Below are 21,450 nucleotides of genomic sequence, written 5' to 3'. Positions count from 1 at the left end.
CCATAACAATTCAGAGATGTTATTATCTTCCTGATGAGGAGAAAATGCTTGACATTACAGAAAGATTTGGGCAGTAGTTTTCTCAGATTTTCTAATCCTACAGAGGAGGAATCAGAATTCAGGGAAAAGTCCGTCACAGAACAAGCATGTGCAAAAAGTTAATCTGGATGAGAAAATATTTTTAAAACATAATTTAAACTAAATTTTTAGATTTAAATTGGTGTGAATGTCAGCTAGGACAGTTGCAAACAGTTAAAACTGAAGTACTTATAGAGTTGTAACTCCATATGCCTCAAAACATTTTGTCTATCCAAAATATGGTAGAATCAGTGAAAATGAAACTACGTTTTGTAGACAGTCATATCACATCTGATTTTATAGGAAGTATCTTTGTTACTTAGCAAAGGCTACCTCAAAACACATGTAGGGAATTCCAGTGAAGACTCTCACCTTTGCCCATTAATGTATTTTCCTGCAACTAAATGAAATATCTTTGAGACCTGTACTGTTCAGCCAAATGTGTTTGGTGGATCAGATGTGGACAGACATGTGGACAGACCTGTAACATATGACTAAATTTCTCAGGAATCCAGGATAGCCAGTTCTAATGAGTTTTCTACAAGGAAGGTCCATAAGTTCTCTAAACAATCCATTTTCATACTTCATTATTCCTGTCTGTCACGTCCAATTGGAATCTTTCTTGCTAGAATTTAAACTTATTTTTGCCCTATGACTGTTAAGAGCAAATTAACCCCTTATTTTCAGCAATATTTTATGCATGAGAAGATTGTCCTATCTCCACTAAATTATTTTTCAGACTAAATGTTTCTGAAGTTAATTGAAAAGCTTGCTTTAGAGACTATGCTCAGCAGTCTATAGCACATAACCATGACTTCCTCTGGTCTCTTTCTCACAAACATAATTTTTTTTGAACTGGAGTCCTCATATTAGGATGTGGGCAAATCTTCTCCATCATCCTCCTCAGAGGTAAAGAATACTCTCTTTTTCTGTGACCATATTATTCTTTATGTTTCTAAGTAAGATAGGTACTTGTCCTTTTTGCATCAACATGACATTACTGATTCACAGAGTCTTGTGATCCCTGTAGCCAGATTTTTTATCAGTTATCCCCATGTTATCTTTATGCAGCTGCTTGTTTCTCATCATAAAACACTATGCTTGTCCCTACTCAGGCCTGTCTTTTCTTTTCAGACACTGTAGATATAATTTCTATCTGTCAAGACCACTTGGAATTTCTATTATCTCTTTATTTTTCTTTTAGTCCATCTCATCTTGGTGAAAATTTTGATTTTCATAAATACAATTCAGTTCATTAATGAAAATAATGAATCTAATTGCTAAAACCTGAAATTATTCTGTTACTCTCTGTACACTCAGATTATGGGCATCAATATTGCTGCATTTGGAAGAGGTCTATTTCAGGATTTTTTTCTATTTTAGGAAAGCACATACTTTATTTTAACATATGAAATAAACTTTTTCCCTAAAGTTTTTTTTAATTTCAAAGAGAAAAGTTATTCAAAAATATTAATAGTGGGGTTTTGTCTCATCTTTTTTCCTGTCTTAGGATTCTTCTTTGTTCTAAGTGCAGCATTAGCAATGAAATTCTGGAAACTTTTAACACTACTTTTGCCATTATTTGTGTGTTCATGTAACTGTGTTACATAAGAGCAGTGATTTTGCATTATCTGTACTGTTTATTGTACTCTTGTACAATTTTCTCAATGACATTTTCTCAATGTCATATCTACTTTGTGTCCAACTACCGTTTCTCTTACATTGGAGTAGATAAAAATGCCAAATGGCAGTCATGACAGATCTTTCCTGGTACTACTGAAATTTTCTGTAGTTGTAAATTTTTTTAAGTTCTGTCTCAGTAACTGCTAAAGTATCATGAAGAGAAAGAATAAGAAATGTATTCTTACATCCTAGGGCTATGATGTCTATTACTAAAATGTAACATAGTTGCAATAGGACATTAACTTGTCACTGACCTTGGAACTTACAGGCTAGTTGACACAATGAACAAGTAGAAAAGCAAGGACCAGGTTTCCCAAAAGTTCCATTACAAACTCTACCATTTTCAATATCCCTTGAGTATTAAAATATGAATTGTGGCTTCTCTATGATTGTTTGTCTACTCCGATGTGCTAAAACTGACATTAGTGCTAAAGTTTTGACTTTAACTGATGCAGTTCTAAAAAAAAAAAAAAAATTAAAAAACTTGTCTGATAAATTCTTGTGGGTGATGTATTTGTAAACTTATTAAGAAGCAAGCTATTAGCTTAAAAGGTTTATTTTACTTTATAATATGTATAAACATATAATTACTCTGTGAATTCAGCAGTAGGCAATCAAATGTTATCTTCAGATTAAAGGATAATTATCCACTTAAAGTGGTTAAATACTTTAAAACCTCTAATGTCCAGGTAATTGCACCTTTTATATTATGACAACACTGTATTTTTGGTGGAATTGAGAGAAGTGTCTGACATGGCTAAAGAAATATTAACACCTTCTGGTGCAGTAGATGTGTTTCATGTCATGAACAGCAGAAGCTGCTTATCTTTACAAAGCAGCTGGTCTAGTTGACACCGCTGTTGTATCCATCCTCTCTGTCAAACACATATGTTTAAATGCATACACACACACACATAGATATGCTCACAAATGCTCAAAAGCATACAGATATACACAAGAGTTTGCCTATTTCTTGCCAAATGCTGTGAAAAATCATCCCTCAAACACAGTCTGTGTTATGTTGTTTTTAGTACCAGATAAGCAGGGATCAATTGTTGGTGTTTAAGATTAAAAAGCATATTTTGATTTTTGGTATTTGTTTGGTCTTGTCAGTACTGAGCAGCATTTTTAACAGTTTTCTAACAGAGTAAGATACTGCACTACACGTGTGATACTCTTCCCAGTTTGACTTGAACATATAATCCTCTTGTTCTAGCTTAGTCTTTCATTTGTCTTTGAAGAGCTTTTGTTTGCTTAGTTGGTAGGGCTTCTCATCAACTGTATTCTTCTACATATTAGTACCACAGCATCATAAAATGGTTGCATGCTGTTGCAAAAAAATCCCATTAAAGCCTTCCTATAGGCTCCCCTTAGTTACTGAAAGGTTGCAATGAGATCTCCTCGAAGCCATGTCCAGATCTGTGATCATCTTAGTGTCCATCTTCTGGAATTGCTCCAACATGTCCATGTCTTTCCCATGCTGGGGACCCAGAGATGGACACAGCACTCTAGGTGGAAACTCACAAGAGCAGAGTAGAGGGGTAGAATCACCTCTGTCGACCTGATGGTCACACTTCTTTTGATGTAGCCCAAGATGCAGTTGGGTTTCTGAGCTGTGCTCAGAAATGTCCTTTTCCCAATGGACCAGGTACAAACAGACACTACTGGAAAATTGGCATATTTTATTGGCAGTGCCTGTGGTTAATCACAGACTGGTCTCTATCAGTCAAAGTCAAGAGTATTCTGGCTGTGTGATGCCCTCAGAAGAGGTTAATGTCTAGGGTGCTGTCCATGCTCCCATCCCTGGCATGCTGCAGTATGCTGCTCCTCTGGGACACTGCACAGGCACAGAGCAACTACCATCTCTGGGGATGTGCCTCTAGCTGGCAGTGGGAGACTTCTGTTCTGGTTGTCCCATGATGCTGGAGCACCAGACTGCCCTGCATCACAGAATCCTGCAGTCTCACTCTCATTTCATTTTAGGTAAATCAAGACGTTGTTATTTCCAAGACACTAAAATTAGTAAAAAGTTCCAATCCTTTTCCCTTAGACAAGTTGTGGGACATGGGATAGTTTTCCTCTAGTCCTTTGTCTGTTTCCATTCTATTGTTCTGCTTTACAGATTAATAACAAAAATTATAATTTCTAATTAAATATCTCAGGATCAATATCAACGACCTGGATGAACAGATAGGATGTACCCTTAGCATGTTTACTGATGATATGAGGCTGATACACCTGAAGTGCTGCTATTTAGTGGGACCTTGATAGGCTGAAAAAGTTGGACAGAGAGAGACCTAATGAAGTTCAACAAGTGCAAGTGTAGGGTCCTGCACCTGCAGAGGAATAACGCCAAGTACAGGTAAGGTTGGAGTCTAACCTACAAGAGAGCAGCTCTGCAGAGAAGGACTTGGGACTCTTGGTGGGTGACAAGTTGACCATGACCTGGCAGTGTGCCCTTGCAGCCAGGAGGCCCAATGGCATCCTGGGGTGCATTGGGAATAGTGTGGCCAGCAGGTCAAGGAAGGTGATTATCCCCTTCTACTTGGCCCTAGTGAGTCCACAGCTGGAGTGCTGTGTCCAGTTCTGGGATTCTCAGTACTAGAAAGACAAGAAGCTACTGGAGAGGGTTCAGCAGAGAGTTACAAAGATGGTTAGAAGTCTGGAGCATTTCTTTCATGAGGAGAGACATGTGGAAGCTGGGCTTGTTTAGTCTAGAGAAGAGAAGACTGAATGGGGATCTTATCAATACATACAAATATCTCAAAGGCAAGTGCCCAGAGGATGCTCCCAGGCTCTTTTTGGTGGTGCCCAGAGACAGAATCAGGATTAAAAGCCATTAAGTAAAACACAAGAAGTTTCACCTCAACATGAAGAAGAACTTCTTTACATTAAGAGTTGCAAAGCACTGGAACAGGCTGCCCAGGGAGGTCGTGGAGTCTCCCTCTCTGGAGTAGCGGAAAACCCACCTGGATGCATTCCTGTGTAACCTGCTCCAGGCGACCCTCCCTTGTCAGGAGGGTTGGACTATGTCATCTCCAGAGGTCACTTCCAACCCTAAAGATTATGTAATTCTTTAATTTTTTTCAAATCTCTTAGCTGTTTACGTGAGATTTCTTTCCCTAGTCACCTGTTAATTTCTATTCAAAGAGCCACGGTTACAAAAGATGTTTTATGGATCCAAGTTAAATATTGAGCATTTGTAGTAGATTTGTTTAACTAAAACTTTTCTTTAGAGACGTAGGAATGTTTATTGCCCTCCTCAAAGCTTTTGCTAGAAATGTTTGTTCCTATGAGTTTCTCAAATTATTCAGTAGAAATATGATATTAAATTGAGTTTAAAGAAAATCTGATGAATTTTGCTTTCCATGAAAAGCAAATTTTTCCATTGATTTTGATTTAGTTCTTATTTTCTTCATCTGAGCTGAGACATGGAAGTTTTAGACAACCCTTATCTTAAATTCTCTGATTTCCCTCACTTTTTTAATTTAAACAGATTAAATTTCCACAGTAGTTTCTCTCTCTGACAATTTTTTCTGCATTCTTTGCTCAGCTCATTTTAAGCAAGAAATTTGTCCATATCTGTAGCAGTTATTAATATAATAAATAATAAGTCCCATAGGAACCATAGTGACACCAACCTGGTGTGTAACAAGAGTTCCGTTTATTCAAGGAATCCCAGCTTATATATCAGTTTCAAATGCTGTCACGTCACACAGGTAACTTCTTAAGCCGATCCCATACAAGCATTCAACAGAGCATGTGTGACAGAGTACTTAGAACTACAACTCCCAGGATGCTTTGTAGCACCTGGTGTAACTACACCCCACACATGTCCAAAGCTTTCTATTAATTTTAAAATTTCTCTTCTTATCTCTCCCTTATCTAAGACAGAGAAATTGTTAATGGTTCTTCAATCTGATGTGTACACATACCAGAATTTCAGGATCTGTCAGATGCTTTGCAGCTTTTCTGGGTGAGAAAAATATTTTGTGATTGGCTATGTGGCTCTGCAATCTGTCTACAAGTCACTCCTCAAGAATTTAAGAAGAGTTTAAATCTCATTTTAATTTCTTCCTCAGTTCTCTTCATAATTTCTCTAAGATGGTTTCAGATACTCTTTTAGCTTTCTCTCCTCTGGGAAGATTTTATCAATATTTGGACAGTTTTAGCTTTGTGAAACCTTAATTCTTTAATAAATGAAGCAGAAGCTTCACAGTACCTTTCACACGCTCTCCCTCCAACTAGATGCAAACATTCACAAACTTATTCTTCTATAAACAAGGAAGAAATAGGTGCCAGAGGCTTTGTATTACTTTTTAATTTTAAATCATCTGCAGAAATCACTCAGTAAAGCCGGTCACTAAAGAACACATATCCTAAGTCTCCTCAGGGACATAAGCAGATGTGGACTTAAATGACAATATTGCATGTTGTCTCTCACTGCAGTATGAGAATTTAATGGTATTTCAGAATAAGACATATTGATACTAAGATTTCATCTATTTCTTTACTTTATCTTGATGTATTTAGGGAATAAGTTTGTATGGTGAAACTAGTTACCTACCAGAGAATTAATCACCCTGGAGACTCCTGAGTTTTATGAACTCTCTCTTTTGGGGGAAGTTTAATAATGTGAAATTTTAAGAGCTAGAGAATGCATTTAAAATAAAAAAAGATTCACATTGTATTCTGAATATTAGCATTAATATTTCAGCTTTAAAGCAAAACTGTATTTTAAATGCTGGTGTTATTTCAGATGTTAAATTTGCATAACAGCTATTGATTTATTGTCTTTGACTTCTACAGTATTATTAAATGCACTAATAATTCATTTGAGATATTTCATAAAAATCATATTTATCATTTGCACTGGTGTATGCAGACTAACAAATATGACATATAGGCTTAGCTTCCAAGATACAATTGTGAATGCATTTCAGTTTCAGTGGGAGCCTTCAGAAACTTCAGAAACTGTTACCTCACTCTTAGCTGTAAGATACATATATTACAGACACTGGAGACCTATATGTATAGGTTTTTGTATAGAATTTACTACCCCACATAAGAGCTTTTGAATATTTAATAAGCTTTTAAAGGAGATTATAATTTCCCTTTATTTTTATTTTTTATTAATTGAAAAACTTAATTACATTAATGAAAAAATTATAACAAAAGCAAATGATATGTAGGATTGATGATGATTATGAGCTTCTTCAAATTCTACAGATAATAAAAGTATTAACTAATGAGTCAATTTATTATTGGCTCACAAAATAAAGAACATATGGTATGCTTTGTCTGTCTATTTATAGTCTTGCAGTTATTATATTGGAACCATTTGTTCTGAAGTGATCTTTCTGAAGGGCTTAATTGGTCCTTTTTAAAAGTTGCCTATTTATCATTATACCGGTTTTACATTTATGGTATCTTTATTCCTCTTTACTGTGTCCACTGTTGTGTAGTTATTACTGAAATAATTATTTATTCATTACTTATCAATATGAGTAATCTACTATTCCTGCATCATAGCTTTCAGGGGTTACCAAATTCTGCTTGAACAAGATGATGTCCTGTGACTCACTGTGTACGATATCTGCCTTAGAAGATGAGAGGAAAGCGGTGGGTATTTTCTACCTTGACTTCAGGAATACTTTTGACACTGCCCCCCTTTAGGTTGTCGCATAAAAGCTGGTGAAGCATGGACTGGATAAGCAGTCCACTTAAGTGAACTGAAAACTCACTGAACAGATGGTCTGAGAGAGTGGTGATCAGTGGCATGAAGTCTAGGTGGAGGCCAGTGGTGTGCCCCAGGAGTCCAATATCATTCAACTACTTCATTGATGATCTGAATGATAGGTCAGAGTGTAACCTCAGAAAATTTGCTGATGACACAAAACTGGGAGGAGTGCCTGATACACTAGAGAGTGCTGCCATCCAGAGGGTCAGCAACAAGCTGGAGAAATGGGCTGATTGGAACCTCATGCAGTTCAACAAGGGGAATTAGAAAGTCATGCACCTGGAGAAGAACTACCCCCAGGAACCAATACATGCAGGAAACTACCTGGAATGCAGCTCTGCAGGAAAGGATGCTGGGGTTCTGGGTGAATAGCATGAACATGAGCCAACAATGTGTGCCTGTGGTAAAAAAAGGCTAATGGTATTCTGGGATGTATTAAGAAGAGTGTTTCCAGCAGGTCAAGGTAAGTGACCTTTCCCCTATACTCAGCATTAATGAAAGCACACCTGGAGTGCTGTTTGCAGGGTATATAAATAGCTGCAGGGAGAGCACAAAGAAGGCAAAGACAGGTTCTTTTCAGTGTTGCCCAGTAACAGGACCAGAGGCAACACTGAAACATGGAGATTCCATATGAACATCAGGAGACACCTTTTTGCTGCAAAGATCACCAAGCACTGGCACAGGTTGCAGAGAGAAGTTGTGGGGTCTCCATCCTTGGAGACACTCAAAGGTGTATGGAGAAGGCTTTGGGCAACGAGCAGTAGGTGACCCTGCTTGATCAGCAGGTTTGAACGATGTAAACTCCAGAGTTCCCTTCCAACATCAATCACTCTGTGACTGTATGGTTCTACTATGCCTACCATTTTTGGTACTGTGCTCTAGCACTAGCTATGCTCCTGTTTTAAAATCTGAGTCAATATTAACTTTTATCTAAAAAGGTCAGAATCACAGCCATAGGTAAAAAACTATAAAAATATGTCCTTTATGCTCCTTCCATTTTCTCCTGCGATCATGAGAAATGCTGTGGAAAAAAAACCACTTCAAAGTTCTAATTTGGTGATACATGTGGCTGAACTTCCCTTCAGACTGTAAAACTTTTAAATTGAACTGTGAGAAATTGAAATCTTTTGTTAGACCAAATCATCATTTCTAATGAAGTTCCAGTTTGAGAAGAAAGAATGTGAAGAAACAGAACTAATTTCTAGGCTGCAAGTTTCTCCAAACAAATTGCATCCTTCAAATTAATCTTGAAATATGTTCAAGTTCACTGAATAGTAAAAGCCAATGAGACAAGAAATAATTTTGTCCCATAGAAATGGTTTGTTGGAATAAATTACAACTGGCCTTTTCAGCTCATACTTAGAAGATAGATATTATTCGTTGAAAAAAGGGAGATCTGGACCATCCCTTATGAATTAAAAATTTGGATTTCTGCTGTGAAATAAATGGAAACTCTTTATCACTTATTTTTATCCTAAATCAGTGTTAAAAGTTGTCATTGTCCACAGAATTCCAAAAATATAAACATCAGATATTGAAGTGTCCATTTTCACATAAGCATACACAGCCAAATATGTTTTCTTTAATTTCTAGGATAAACCAAATCATAGAATCATAGAATTAACTGGGTTGCCTTTAGAATTAAATGGTTATTTTTACTTAACCCCTTGAGCTTTTTCTACCAATGATAAGATAAATTCAGAGATGTCAATTTGCATGTTTTTTGTCCTCAGGAGATGAGGCTACCTGATGGAAATGCCACAAATTAACATTTAGATCAACCAAAGGGGAGACTGGTGTGTCACAGAAAATACATTTCAAAAGCAAATACTGGCTCAGAGAAGAGACTGGAAACACAAGACAGAAACGGAGGTGCTGTGACATTCAGGGGCTTACTTATAGATTTTTATTTGATCAGCTTTGACTGGTTCAAATTAACAAATAAAATGCCTTAATCAAAGTTAACCTGATCAAAAATTAGAGAAAGTAAGAGACAGAAGAGGGGCAGAAACAGTATTAAAAGAAGGTAATAAAACATTCAAGAGTTATTTTCTAAGACTTTGGAGCAAGTCAAAACATAGGATAAAAGATAAAAAGATCATTTTACCTTTTGATTTTCAATTGAGTTTACTTTTTCACTCAGTTCAAATGACTCTTTAACATGAACTTCATACTGCTTCAAGTTAATTAACTGCATCTTATTGCAAGTGAAATCAACATTTCAGTTCAACATTATAGACTTATTACCCTGCTAAGGAAAACTGACGTTCTCTGGATAATTGGAAGTAGCTCAGCTCTCACAAATAAAGCAACTTCTAGTTTTCTTAATATTGCTTAAAGTAATCAACAGTTCAATTAAAAATATAGACAAAAACCCAACCCAAACCACCAGCCATTAAACAAAAAAGAAAAAGATGACTGATACATCATTTTCGTTGTATAAGAAATACAAGCTGACAGAATGCATCCAAATTCAGTTTCGGTAGTGCATGTTGCATACCACATGGTTTGCCCTATTGACCATAACAACAATTTTTGGAAATAGCTGTAGTCCATACCTAAAACGTGCTCCTGTTAATATTTTCTTCTCAGCCTCCAGGTTTCCCATGCTTTGTTCTTGTTCAGACACAAAAAGTTCTCAGTTTGCCCATTTGACCAGCCTGAGAACTGGTGAAACTGTAAATAGTAACATTTATAGATTTGGTCATTTAAAGTCCAGAGTGCATTTGTTCTACTCATTATTGATACAGTTTTTAAAATTTATATTCTAACTTTCAAATAGATAGCCAGAACCACAACCTTACATGTAATGTATAATTCTGTCAAAATCTTAATTTTGTATGATTAATTGTATTGTATACAATGAAGCTGGTGAATAAACCTTTTTAGAAGCAAGATTGCAGGAGTACTGAAGTAAACATAGTGTGAATTTAGTAACTACAATAACCCAGAGATTACTAAACACAGGAACATATCTCTGCCCTTCTAAAGTATTTGCAAATTTTAATCCTACTTTTTTATTAAAATAATATCAGAACAATATTTCTTTGGATTTGTTTTTCACATGGGCATTTTAGAGAGGATGAATCTCCTTTAGAAAATGATTTTTCTGAAGTATTAACTTTCCTTTTATAAGAAAGGCAAGTTGACAACCACATAGTAAGGGATGGCAAGAATATTAATGAACTATAGAAAAAGCACTGATTGTATTCAGAGAGAAAAGGACAATGGGAAATTTTTATAATATGAATTCTTCTATTTGGTGAGTGGGGTAAAGGTTTTCTATACTTTTACTAAAAAAACTCTAGTATTTACCTTGTACTTAAATTACAGTGTGCCATGATTGATTGAGATAAATTATCACTGGTAGATTTTGAATTCTAATTTTGTTGTAGTTACAGAAGACCAGTTTAATGCAGTTATGCTTAATTTAGTGGTATTTTCACAGTACAGTCTTTCAGGTCATAGAAGAACACAGGGAAAAAATGCAATGACTGAACATAGTTTGCAATAATGATAATATATTATTTTCAAATTTTTCTCTTGTGTTTTCTCATGAATTTGTTATAGCATTACAAATCATGTAACATAGTCTTCCTAGATTTTCTATAAAGATAAATGATAACTACACAAAACTTATAAAATATTTTCTCTCTTCAAATGACAATTAGAGAAAAATTCCTGTTTTGAAAACTTTAATGTAAGTAAATCAGTGATCTCAACTCCTTTGATGCCACTGTTAAAACTTGATCTACTAGAGAGTGGAGAACTTCAAATATTGTAGGGAAAATAACTTGTAAATTCTTTAATTGCTTACAATTATGAGGGTATTCCCAACTTGTTCAAGAAGAAATCAATATAGGCCCTTGTTTCTTGTATCATAAAGAAATAATGTGCTATGTGGCAACTGCTAGTAAACACTTGATCTTTATATAATTCTATGAGAAACAACCATATTCCTCTCAAAGCTACCTTTTTATTACAACTTTCCAGAGAACAGGAAGGAGTGTCTGAAGAGAGCTGAGCTAGTGTGGTGGGTTGACCTTGGCTGGAGCCAGATGCCCACCCAGCTGCTCTATCACTCCCCTTCCCAGCTAGGCCCAACTCGTGGGTTGGGATGAGGCAGTTTATTTAAAGCAAAAGCAAAGGAAAGCTTGCGCATAAAAAACAAAGCAAAGTGAAAAATAACATGGTTTTTCTTTACTTCCCATGAGCAGCGACGTATAGCCACTCCCGAGAAGCAGGGATTCAGCACATGTATTGATTCCTCAGTAGGCAGCCACTGGAGACTACGACGGCTGATTTGGAGAGGGGGCACCTTCAGGTCTTGGGTGTTAAACCATTCTCTGGAGGTGTAATGCTCTCCCAACTGCCCCTCTTGCACGTGCCTCTATGAGCCCGTAAGGACACACAGGACCACGGCTGAGGGACAGACGAAAAAGGAAGTTTATTTGGGGATGGGGGTTTATATGGGTTTCAGGGGGATTGGAAAGGGACCAATTACAAAGTCAAGGTACCACAGAAAAACCCAATCAGGTAAAGAGTTAACAGCCAATAGAAAGAAGTGAACAAAGGCCAATGAGAAGACCTCAGGGTATCTTCCCAGGACATTCCTGCATAAGGATCCTTCACAGGGGGATGTCGGGAAGGAGAAGCAGTGACTTTGCAAAATACAGAAAAACCATCTTAAGATCTGTTTAAACAACATTAAAACCTTCTGTTTCTATAACCCTTGAGCTGTTTTCTTCTTTTCCTTCACCAGTCCATCTCTGGCAGGATTTCTTCCACCCTATATAGGGCAAATTCATTCCTACAGGAGACAACGCATGCCTGCCTTCCTGCTCCTTGCTTTTGTATCTGAGCTGACATATTTTGGTATGGAATATCCCTTTGGTTAGTTTGGGTCAGCTGGCCTACTTGTGTCCCCTCCCAGGATCTTGCCCTGGACTGAGGAAGAAATGTTATGGTGCTGATGCTGTGCTCAGCAGTAGCCAAAACATTGGTGTGTTATCAACACCCTTCTAACTACCAATGCAAAGCACAGCACTGTGAGGGCTACCGTGGGGAAATGAACTCCAGCTCAGCCAGACCCAATATAGATAGTGAAACAATATCTTTTGAGATTTTGTCCTGCTGTGACCAAACAGTAAACTTGAAGAGGACTTCAAAGTGTGTTCCCAAACATATTGTTTCTTGTGAGCCCTTGTAGAAACAACTTCTCTTTCTATGTTGAACCTCAGAAGTAAAAAACAAGAAGGTTTAAGCAAGTTAATGATCCTGGACTACATACACTGTTGATTTTTACCTGATTTTGTACAAACCACCCATACTCTGTACATATTCTGGAGTCTGTGATCATCACAGAGTTGTATCCCTAAGCACCAGTTCTACACATCTTTTAAATTCCTCCAGGGATGGTGACTTCACAACTTCCCCGGGTAGCCTGTTCCAGTGCTTGACAACCTTCTCTTTCTGATATTTTTCCTAATATCCAATATAAACCTCTCCTGTTGTAACTTGAGACCATTTTCTCTTGTCCTGTCACTTGTCACCTGTGAGATTTCCAGCTTGCCTCCACCTTGGTACCACCTCCTTTTAGGTAACTTTAGAGAGCAATAAGGTCCCACCTGATCCACTTTTTCTCCAGGTTAAACCTCCCCAGCTCCCTCAACTACTCATCACAAAACTTGTGCTCCAGCCCCTTCACCAGCTCTGTTGCCCTTTTCTGGACACAATCCAGCACCACAATGTCTTTCTTGTAGTGAGGGATCTAAAAGTGAACACAGTATTTGAGGCTCAGTCCCACCACTGCTGAATACAGGGTTATAATCACTGCCCTAGTACTGCTGGTCACCCTATTTCTGATGCAGACCAGGATGTCATTGTCCTTCTTGGCCACCTGGGCACTGTGTTGGCTCATGTTCAGCCAGCTGTCAACCAGCACCCCCAGGTCCTTCTCTGCTAGGCTGTTTTCCAGTCACTCTTCCCCAAGCCTGTACCGTTGCATGGGGTTGTTGTGTCCCAGGTGCAGAATCTGGCACCTTTCCTTGTAGACCCTCATGCATTTGCCCTTGGCTCCTCAATCCAGCCTGTTCAGATCCCCTTGTAGAGCCTTCCTGCCCTCTGGCAGATTGATTCTCCCACCCAGCTTGGTGTCATCTACAAACTGACTGAGGGGGCACTTTAACATGAGCCTCAGGGAGGCAGCAGGCTACCCTAAGTGAGTCCAGGCTTTCTGCTCTCTTCAGAAGGGAGGCTCCTATGATAGTGACCCTTTTTATTTTCTTTATGGAAGTAGTTTTGACACAGGATGCAGGCCAACTTAACCTCAGTGGCACCTCTGCGCTAGATGAACCATCATCCTGGTTATTGTTTGGCTCCACTTGCAGAGCCCCATACCTACTATGTGAGAGCACCTGGGCAGTCACAGAGGTGCCACACGTGCTGCAACAGGCAGGAACTTGTCACCATTGCCCTTTCTCCCTTCAGTCACTGTGTTCAGCCAGGTGGCAGAATAGGGAATCCTCCATATTGAGTGTATTCTCTGCCTTTTGGACCTGTCCAAGGGAAGGCCAGGTGGGGTTCCAGATGTGTGGGTCCCTCTCTCTCTCTCTTACTCCCTGACAGTCCTAAACTTTCTCACCCCCTGCTCCCTCCTCTGCCACAAAGTGGGGGAGTTCCTCCACCTGGATGCACCTCCTTACTGCCTGCTCACTGCCAGCCAGAAATGCTGTGAGTAGGATGCACCCTGCAACTTGCAGCCAGCTGGCAGCATGTTCCCTCTGGAGCTCTGTCTCAGCTGCCTCAGTCATGGTTGGTGAAGACCTTAAAGAGACAATTGCTTTTTGCCAAGTGGATACCATTACTCCCTGCTTGAGATGGCAGGGCTACAAGGCCCTCCCTGCCTCCCAAATTGCCACCCCAATGCCCTTGATCTCTAGTGCTTCTTGAAGGCTTCTTATTCCCAAGGGGCTTGTCTGCCATTGCTCTTGGCCCTGCTCAGGTCTCATCAGTCACTGTCATACCAGCTGAGAGCTCCTGGAGGTTCTCTCAGCTCCCCCAGAAGTAATTCCAGGGTGGGAAACCCTCCTGTTCACCACACTACAGGTGTTCTCTGTGATGGTTCAGCACCAGAGCCTCTCACCGTGGTGATTCTGCTGACCACAGGGGTGGCAAGTGCAGCATACAGATAGCCTTGACTCAGGCTTAGCTTTCAGTTTAAATGCACCTTTATTGACTTCAGCTTTATTGAAGAAAGGAAAGGCTTTCTTCTTCAGAAACTGAAGCATCTGAAGATATGCACCGTGTCTATGAATTCCAGCTGAGTGTCTCTTTTATTCTAGGCTTTTATTGTTACTCATTACCTACTTCATAGTCTATGGTTAAAGAATCAACCCAATAATCTCAGCCAGTCTGCAAGTAGGAGTTGACTGGTCCATGGTCATAAATTTTTCTGCCAATTTCTCTCACATCTTAAAATATATTTGGGGATAACTTTTCCAATTTTGGGAACATAAGTAATTAATCACAGAGGTCAAATTTTTAATCTTTGCTTAGGGTTTATAAACAAAGTCAAATCTAATATTGTCACTCTGAGAAGTAAAATATTGAATTAATTTTATTTTCCTTTTCCATTTAATTATTGATTATTTTCCATTCCCAAGTTCTTTAATCTTTGAAATGTGAATTTATTATTTTAATGTGCCCTTGACTTAATGCATTTTTTCTTTTTTTCCAATGAAAAATAATTTTATAATGCACAAGCAATGATTTTGTCTCAGTGGAAAGCAACATAAATCTTGTCAACACTCCTTTTGGGAGGAAAAATGAAAAAGGTTTGTTCTAAACAAAATTTTTAAGGTGTAATTAATCTCTTGTTTACATACAAGAAAGTTGTTATTTTTTTTTTCTAGAAAATATTCTGGTCTAATTATAACAGATATACGTTGTAGGCTGGAAAACAACTTACCAGAATTATATACTTTATTTTGTCATAATATTAGATCCAAAGATAAATAGTCTAGGACAATGGCATTAAAGGTTTTGTGTGTTTGTTTTGTTCTTGTTTTACTTTTAAATATTCAGTGAGTGTGCAGAATTTTGTTTGAGAATGAACTCCTAAGGGTTTTCAAAGCTATACATAAACTTTCTGCTATTGCCAGTGAAAACTGAGAGGACATTGTGCTCCCACTTTATAACATTCAGGGACTGTGATTTGCAGGACAGAAAGTAGATGAGGGAACTGGGAATTTTAGGAAGCTAAATGCCTTGATGTATTAGTTACCTAATGCTTAACTTTTGTCCTGCTAATGTACTCTTCAGGATAGTCATTCCTCTCAAGCTTCCTGTTTGCCACCTAACAGAACAGTCCTGTTGTATAGACAGCTCTGAGGATGCTGAGTCATATAAGACATAAATATATCTCAGTCCAAAGTCAGGTCTTCCTAAAGTAAAAAAATATATTTCGTAATGATGAAGAAGGGACCACCACACCTTATGTTGACCAGAAGATGGTTGTCTTTCGTATAACCATAGCAAACAAATATTGTAATGAGCTCAGTTGGCCTCTGGGTGGCATGGTGCTGTCACACTGAAAAGGTCAAAAATCTTTTCCCAATCAGTTAAAAAATGGTTTAAAGAAAAAGTGCTCAGAATAAATTCTAAGTTGGGTTGTCATGTCATATTTCACATGATAACCTAGGATATTACAGTCATATTCTATATTTTTTAATTATTTTGTTATTAGAAATGTTAAATATTTCTTATTTTTGTAGATCAGAAAGACCCACCAGTCACTAGTGCTCATGGGCTTAGCTTCACTCTACTTTAAATATACACTCTTCTTTTGTGTACTGTCGGCCAGCATTAAACTATATTGGACTTTCAAGCTACTCATATGTAACATTGCAGTGTATCGAAACCTAAGAAAATAATTTAAAAATGCTAATACTCTGCTCTATAGACATAGCTCATTGACAATATAACTGGAAATATTTTCCTTTAACAAAGGAAACTTCTTCATGAGAAGTTATCAGAAACACTAGACCCATCAATATTTTTTTATATTTAATATTTAAAATATGTATTTCATCCTAGCTTTTAGGTGAATTAATGTCAGATATTGCTCCAAATAAATCCAATTTCTCCATCTCCATGGAAATGTGCATTAGTTAATTTTTTGTAACATGGTAAGATTACAGTATGTTGCTATTAGTAATTAAATGCAGCTGTTTTTAAAGGCAGAAGACCTTCCTTTCATATCTGGTGATAAATAAATGTTCTCCTGCTTTTGCTAGAGGTGTATAACTGTTTTCCCTTCTAAAGATATATAAGCTTGAGGTAGAGAAAGCTGTGGGCCATTATGAAAATGAGTTAGAAGCTTTAATTTTATGCAAAAGCATATAACTTGGATGTCAGGAACAGGCAGGATTTTAGTAGCTGTACAATTTGTAGGCTCTGATATAAATCTGGATAACTATTGCTCTGCCATTTAGGTTTGCCTTGTAAATCTTACTGTAAATCTTTCAACAGTGGCTCTTATTTGTGATTTATAAATTTGGAAGGAGGTGGTTTAACTACAGCACAGACACTCTCTCAAGCTTCTATGGGCTATACTAGCAAGTGACAGTAGAAATGTGTAACTTTTATTCTAAGTACCATATAGGTAGAGAATGATTCAGTAATATTTCTGTAGCAGTCAGATCTACAGGAAGGTACAAAGTCATTGGGCAGGGAGTAGCTCATGGACTAGGGTATCTGCCTGTTTTCAAATCACTCCTGCCGACTGCCCTGTTCACCTCTTGCCTTGGTCTCTATATAACCTGCTCTTTGCCCTGTATCTGCTGTGAAGGAAAGGGAGCTGCAATATTGCAGACCATAAGAATAATTTCTTCTCTATGAAAATGATAATTTTTCAAATAATCAGGTGGGAATTCTGCCTCAAGAACTGTATCGCTCTCACTGTTGGGTTGCTCTGGTTGTCCAAAGGGTTTGACCTGTATCTCCAGAAACAAGTTGTAGGTTGTTTTTCAGCAGGATATCTATTTCAGCCACTTACATGTGTCATTGTCAGACAGCAATCACATCATCATGTAGCTAAAATTTCTTATGGGGTCATTTATGTATCAAACTATAATTTTATAGTTTTGATTGATGGTATGTCAACTTCATAAATTGTACTTAGGAGTATGTATTACTCTTGCGAACCTCATTGATTGTGTATGTTTTCTTACAAATTATGGCAAAGCTGACTAAACTTAAATGAAACATTCCTTATTCCAGTGAATGTTATGAAAATAGAATATTAGTTTACCATAGTGTAATATAACCAATCTCTTAATTCAGAGTGCACGAAGACATGTAATGTATTGAAAAGATAATGCATATATAGATATTAAATAGTTAGATACTGAAAGATCTATTTAATTTTTATTTCTTTAAAGAGTATAACTTTTTTCAAATTAAATGTTAAATTAATGCAAATAGTTACAGAAATTCTGCATTTTTATATATGATGCCTATAATTTTTTGCATACCTCATAGTAATTTTACTGTTGGTCATCTATGTCATCTATTCATATTTTTTGTGTTGCCCTTTTGAAAAGTCTACCAGTCTTTCATTCATAATAATCATTCTTTTGTCATAATTTATGAAGAAGTTGAATAATGACATGGTATTCTGGAAAAAACCTGGACTGAGTGGTTGTACTTCTGCTTAGAAAAGTTGTTTTCTGCACTTTTTGCCATTGTCCTTCTGTAGTCAGTCCTTTGACACTGACCCCAACCAGTCAACCAGTCCCACGATGTGACTTGGGTAGGGTAAAATGAAAAGTGTGGCTCTGTGTTAGCACTGTTCAGTGCCTGTGACTTCCTGAACTGATTTATGATGCCCATAATTATTGCTCAAACAGTTTATCCCAGGTCTCTTTTGAGCACAATGCAATTACCCTGTGATCTGATTAAGGCTCTTATTTTGCACATTTGTTTGTGCAAAATAAGGTGGCCCATCATTTCCATTTGTGTTTAAGAAACTGCTGACAGAGTTTTGCCTCTATTCCACTATAAGAGCTTATTTTCTTCAGTGCCTTTGCAAGTCGCACACTGACTCTACTAGTGTGGTATCTACTTTGCCATCACCTTTTCAAAAGGTTCTTGATGTATCTCAGAGGCTAATCTTGATACTAGTACCTTCTAATAGCAATGACAACATATATAGTAAAAATTCCAGAGAGTATGAACATTCATTAAAATGGGCTATGAGTAATTTTTAGTAGTAAAAAAATAGAATCAGTAGAAGTTCTCTTAACATACTGAAGGTGATTTGGATCATACAATACCTATATTTCTATAAAAATAATCCCATAAGGTGAAAAAAGAATGCCATTTATTTAAAACATCACTAAAAATTTCTACACCATTCAGTCTGCAAGGTTGGGAGGTTAATGACAAAGCATGGGAAACCAATAAATTAAAAGAAATAGAGATTTCTAACTTGCTTGGACAGGTCAAAGTTTCCTGCTAAAAAGAAGAGCAACAACAAAGAAGCAGGCATTGATGTTGTGTAAAAGCATTTGCTGATGGAGACAATTTTTCACTTAAATTAATTGCAGTGGAATCAATGTTTGATGTGTGGCACATGCTGATAACCTTTGTCTGTGTTATCACTGATAAGGCATTCAGCATTCACTTATTCTAAATACCCATCAGATGTGCTATTGAAGCCATTATTCTGAAACATATTTAGCAGTTTTTGAGATTTTTTTTTTCACTCTCAAATACAGCCTGTCTCACCACTTTTTTGCAGCTGTGAAAGAGTTGCCTGAATGAATTTCTCATCACAATAACTGTGAGGATCAAAAACAACCAGATGGTTCTTTCAGGCTCCTTAGGCAAATAAGATACGCCACACTAGGGATATCCAGTCTATAAAGTCTGTTTTACAGATAGACATGAGACAGCTCTGCTCTCATTCTGACCTGGCTAGGAGCCGCTTACTTTGGTTAACATAACACTAACAGGTTTTGGAAATTCTGGTGTTCGATCATAGCTACATGGTTTTCAGTCAGCCTGTGGACAAAGGCCTATATGTGAACCTGGCACTAAAGAATTTGTGTGAATATGTCCATTCTTGAAATTAATGCCTCCAAAGCACTGTGCAAATCCTTCAAACCTAAGGAGCCTCCCCAAGTGGACTTGCTGGAACTAGAGAGAAAGCTGACTGACAACCTCAGGAAAATACAATGACAAGTGTATTATTTCCTTGGAGAGGCTTAAACTTCTGCTGGATGAGGTCCTGAAAAACCTGATCTAACTTTTTAATTAGATGCATCATCCAAGTTGGTCCTGCTCTGGGCTAAGAGGACCTCCAGAGTCTCCTGCAACCTAAATTATTCTACAGATCCATGGCTAAATGATTTAACAAGTTCAACCATTCTGTGTTTCAGTGGGATTCTGCAAAGCTTTTCCTGAGTGTCTTTGGAGCAACCATTTAAAACAGAAGCTCTGATAATAAAATTTCATCTCTGAAATCTGCAGTAGAAATTAGACTCCTATTAGCTATTGAAATCTATCAAGGATTTTCTTCATTCAGATATCTTCTGCTCATTTTACCAGATCAGGAAAGCTTTTTACTAAAATTAAGATGTGTTTTAATCTTATGCGGCTCTGAATGCAATGTAAAATTTTTATAATAATATGAAAGCTTCATTAAATAGATTTTTGTAAAGTCATTCTTCCATTCTTTCTTGTAGCCAGTCTGACCTCATTTCCCTCACTCCTATTCTGTAATTGACCTTAGAAATCTCACTTTCTTCAAATGTGGTCTAAATCACTGTTTATAATCTCAGAACCACAAAGCATAATCTAGGCTCAGACTTTTCTTTCAATTATCTACCAGTAATAAGTAATGAAGATCATAGAATAAAATGTTTCTACCAAATGCCCCTTTGAAAAGCAGCAGTTAGAAAATGCTTTGAAAAGTCACCTGGTCCATCTCACCTCTACTGAGAGAATAAAATTTTTCAACATTCGAGACAGGGAAGTTCTGTATTGTGGTGTTTTCATCTTCTCTCTATACACGTGGCAGTTTCCCATATCTGTTAAAAGTAAAGTCTTTTTCTGAGGTAAAGTCCTCATCAGTGGACTATGTACTGTGAAAACAGTGAAAACCAGTGATATTGCTTCTTTCATGCTGTGGGCAACAGAATATAAGATCCAGGGATTCACTGAGATGAAGGGAGAGTGGCAGTCCATGTCTTATGGTAGGCTGAGATGCTGTTTGGTTGGTGTTACAGAATGACAGAAACAATTAGGTATGAAAAGACCTCTGAGATCATCAAGTCCAAAGTCTTCAACCAAACACCACCATGTCATCTAGACCATGGCACCAAGTGCTGCATCCAGGCTTTTCTTAAAAACCTCCAGAGACAGTGACTCCAGCTTTCTCCACCTTTCTGTAAAGAAATTCCTCTTAATGTTCAATCTAAACCTTCCCTGGCACAGCTTAAGACTGTGTCCTTTTGTCATGTCACCGGTTGCTTGGGAGAAGAGGCTGTCCCCCACCTGGCTACAACCTCCTGTCAAGTAGTTGTAGAGAGCAATAAGGTGACCCCTGAGCTTTCTCTTCTCCAGCCTAAATAACCCCAGCTCCCTCAGCTGCTCCTCATAGGACTTACCCTCTAGGCACTTCACTGGCTTTGTTGCCCTTCTCTGTCCCTCTCTGTTTATTTACAATGCTTCTAGAATACGTGTGCTGGTTTTGTCTGGGGCAGAGTTAATTTTCTTCACAGTGGTTAGTATGGGGCTGTGTTTTGGATTTCTGCTGAACACAGTGATGATAATATAGAGACATTTTTGTTATTGCTGAGCAGTCCTTACATAGAGCCAAGGCCTTTTCTGCTTTTTCTGTTTGCCACTCTGGCAAAAAGTTGGAGTTTCACGGGTGATTGGGA

This window comes from Myiozetetes cayanensis, unplaced genomic scaffold (genome assembly GCF_022539395.1).
Source record: "Myiozetetes cayanensis isolate MyiCay16 unplaced genomic scaffold, myiCay2020 scf1, whole genome shotgun sequence".
Taxonomy (NCBI): domain Eukaryota; kingdom Metazoa; phylum Chordata; class Aves; order Passeriformes; family Tyrannidae; genus Myiozetetes; species Myiozetetes cayanensis.
The sequence above is the reverse complement of the archived record's forward strand: the minus strand, read 5'-3'. Positions refer to the sequence as shown.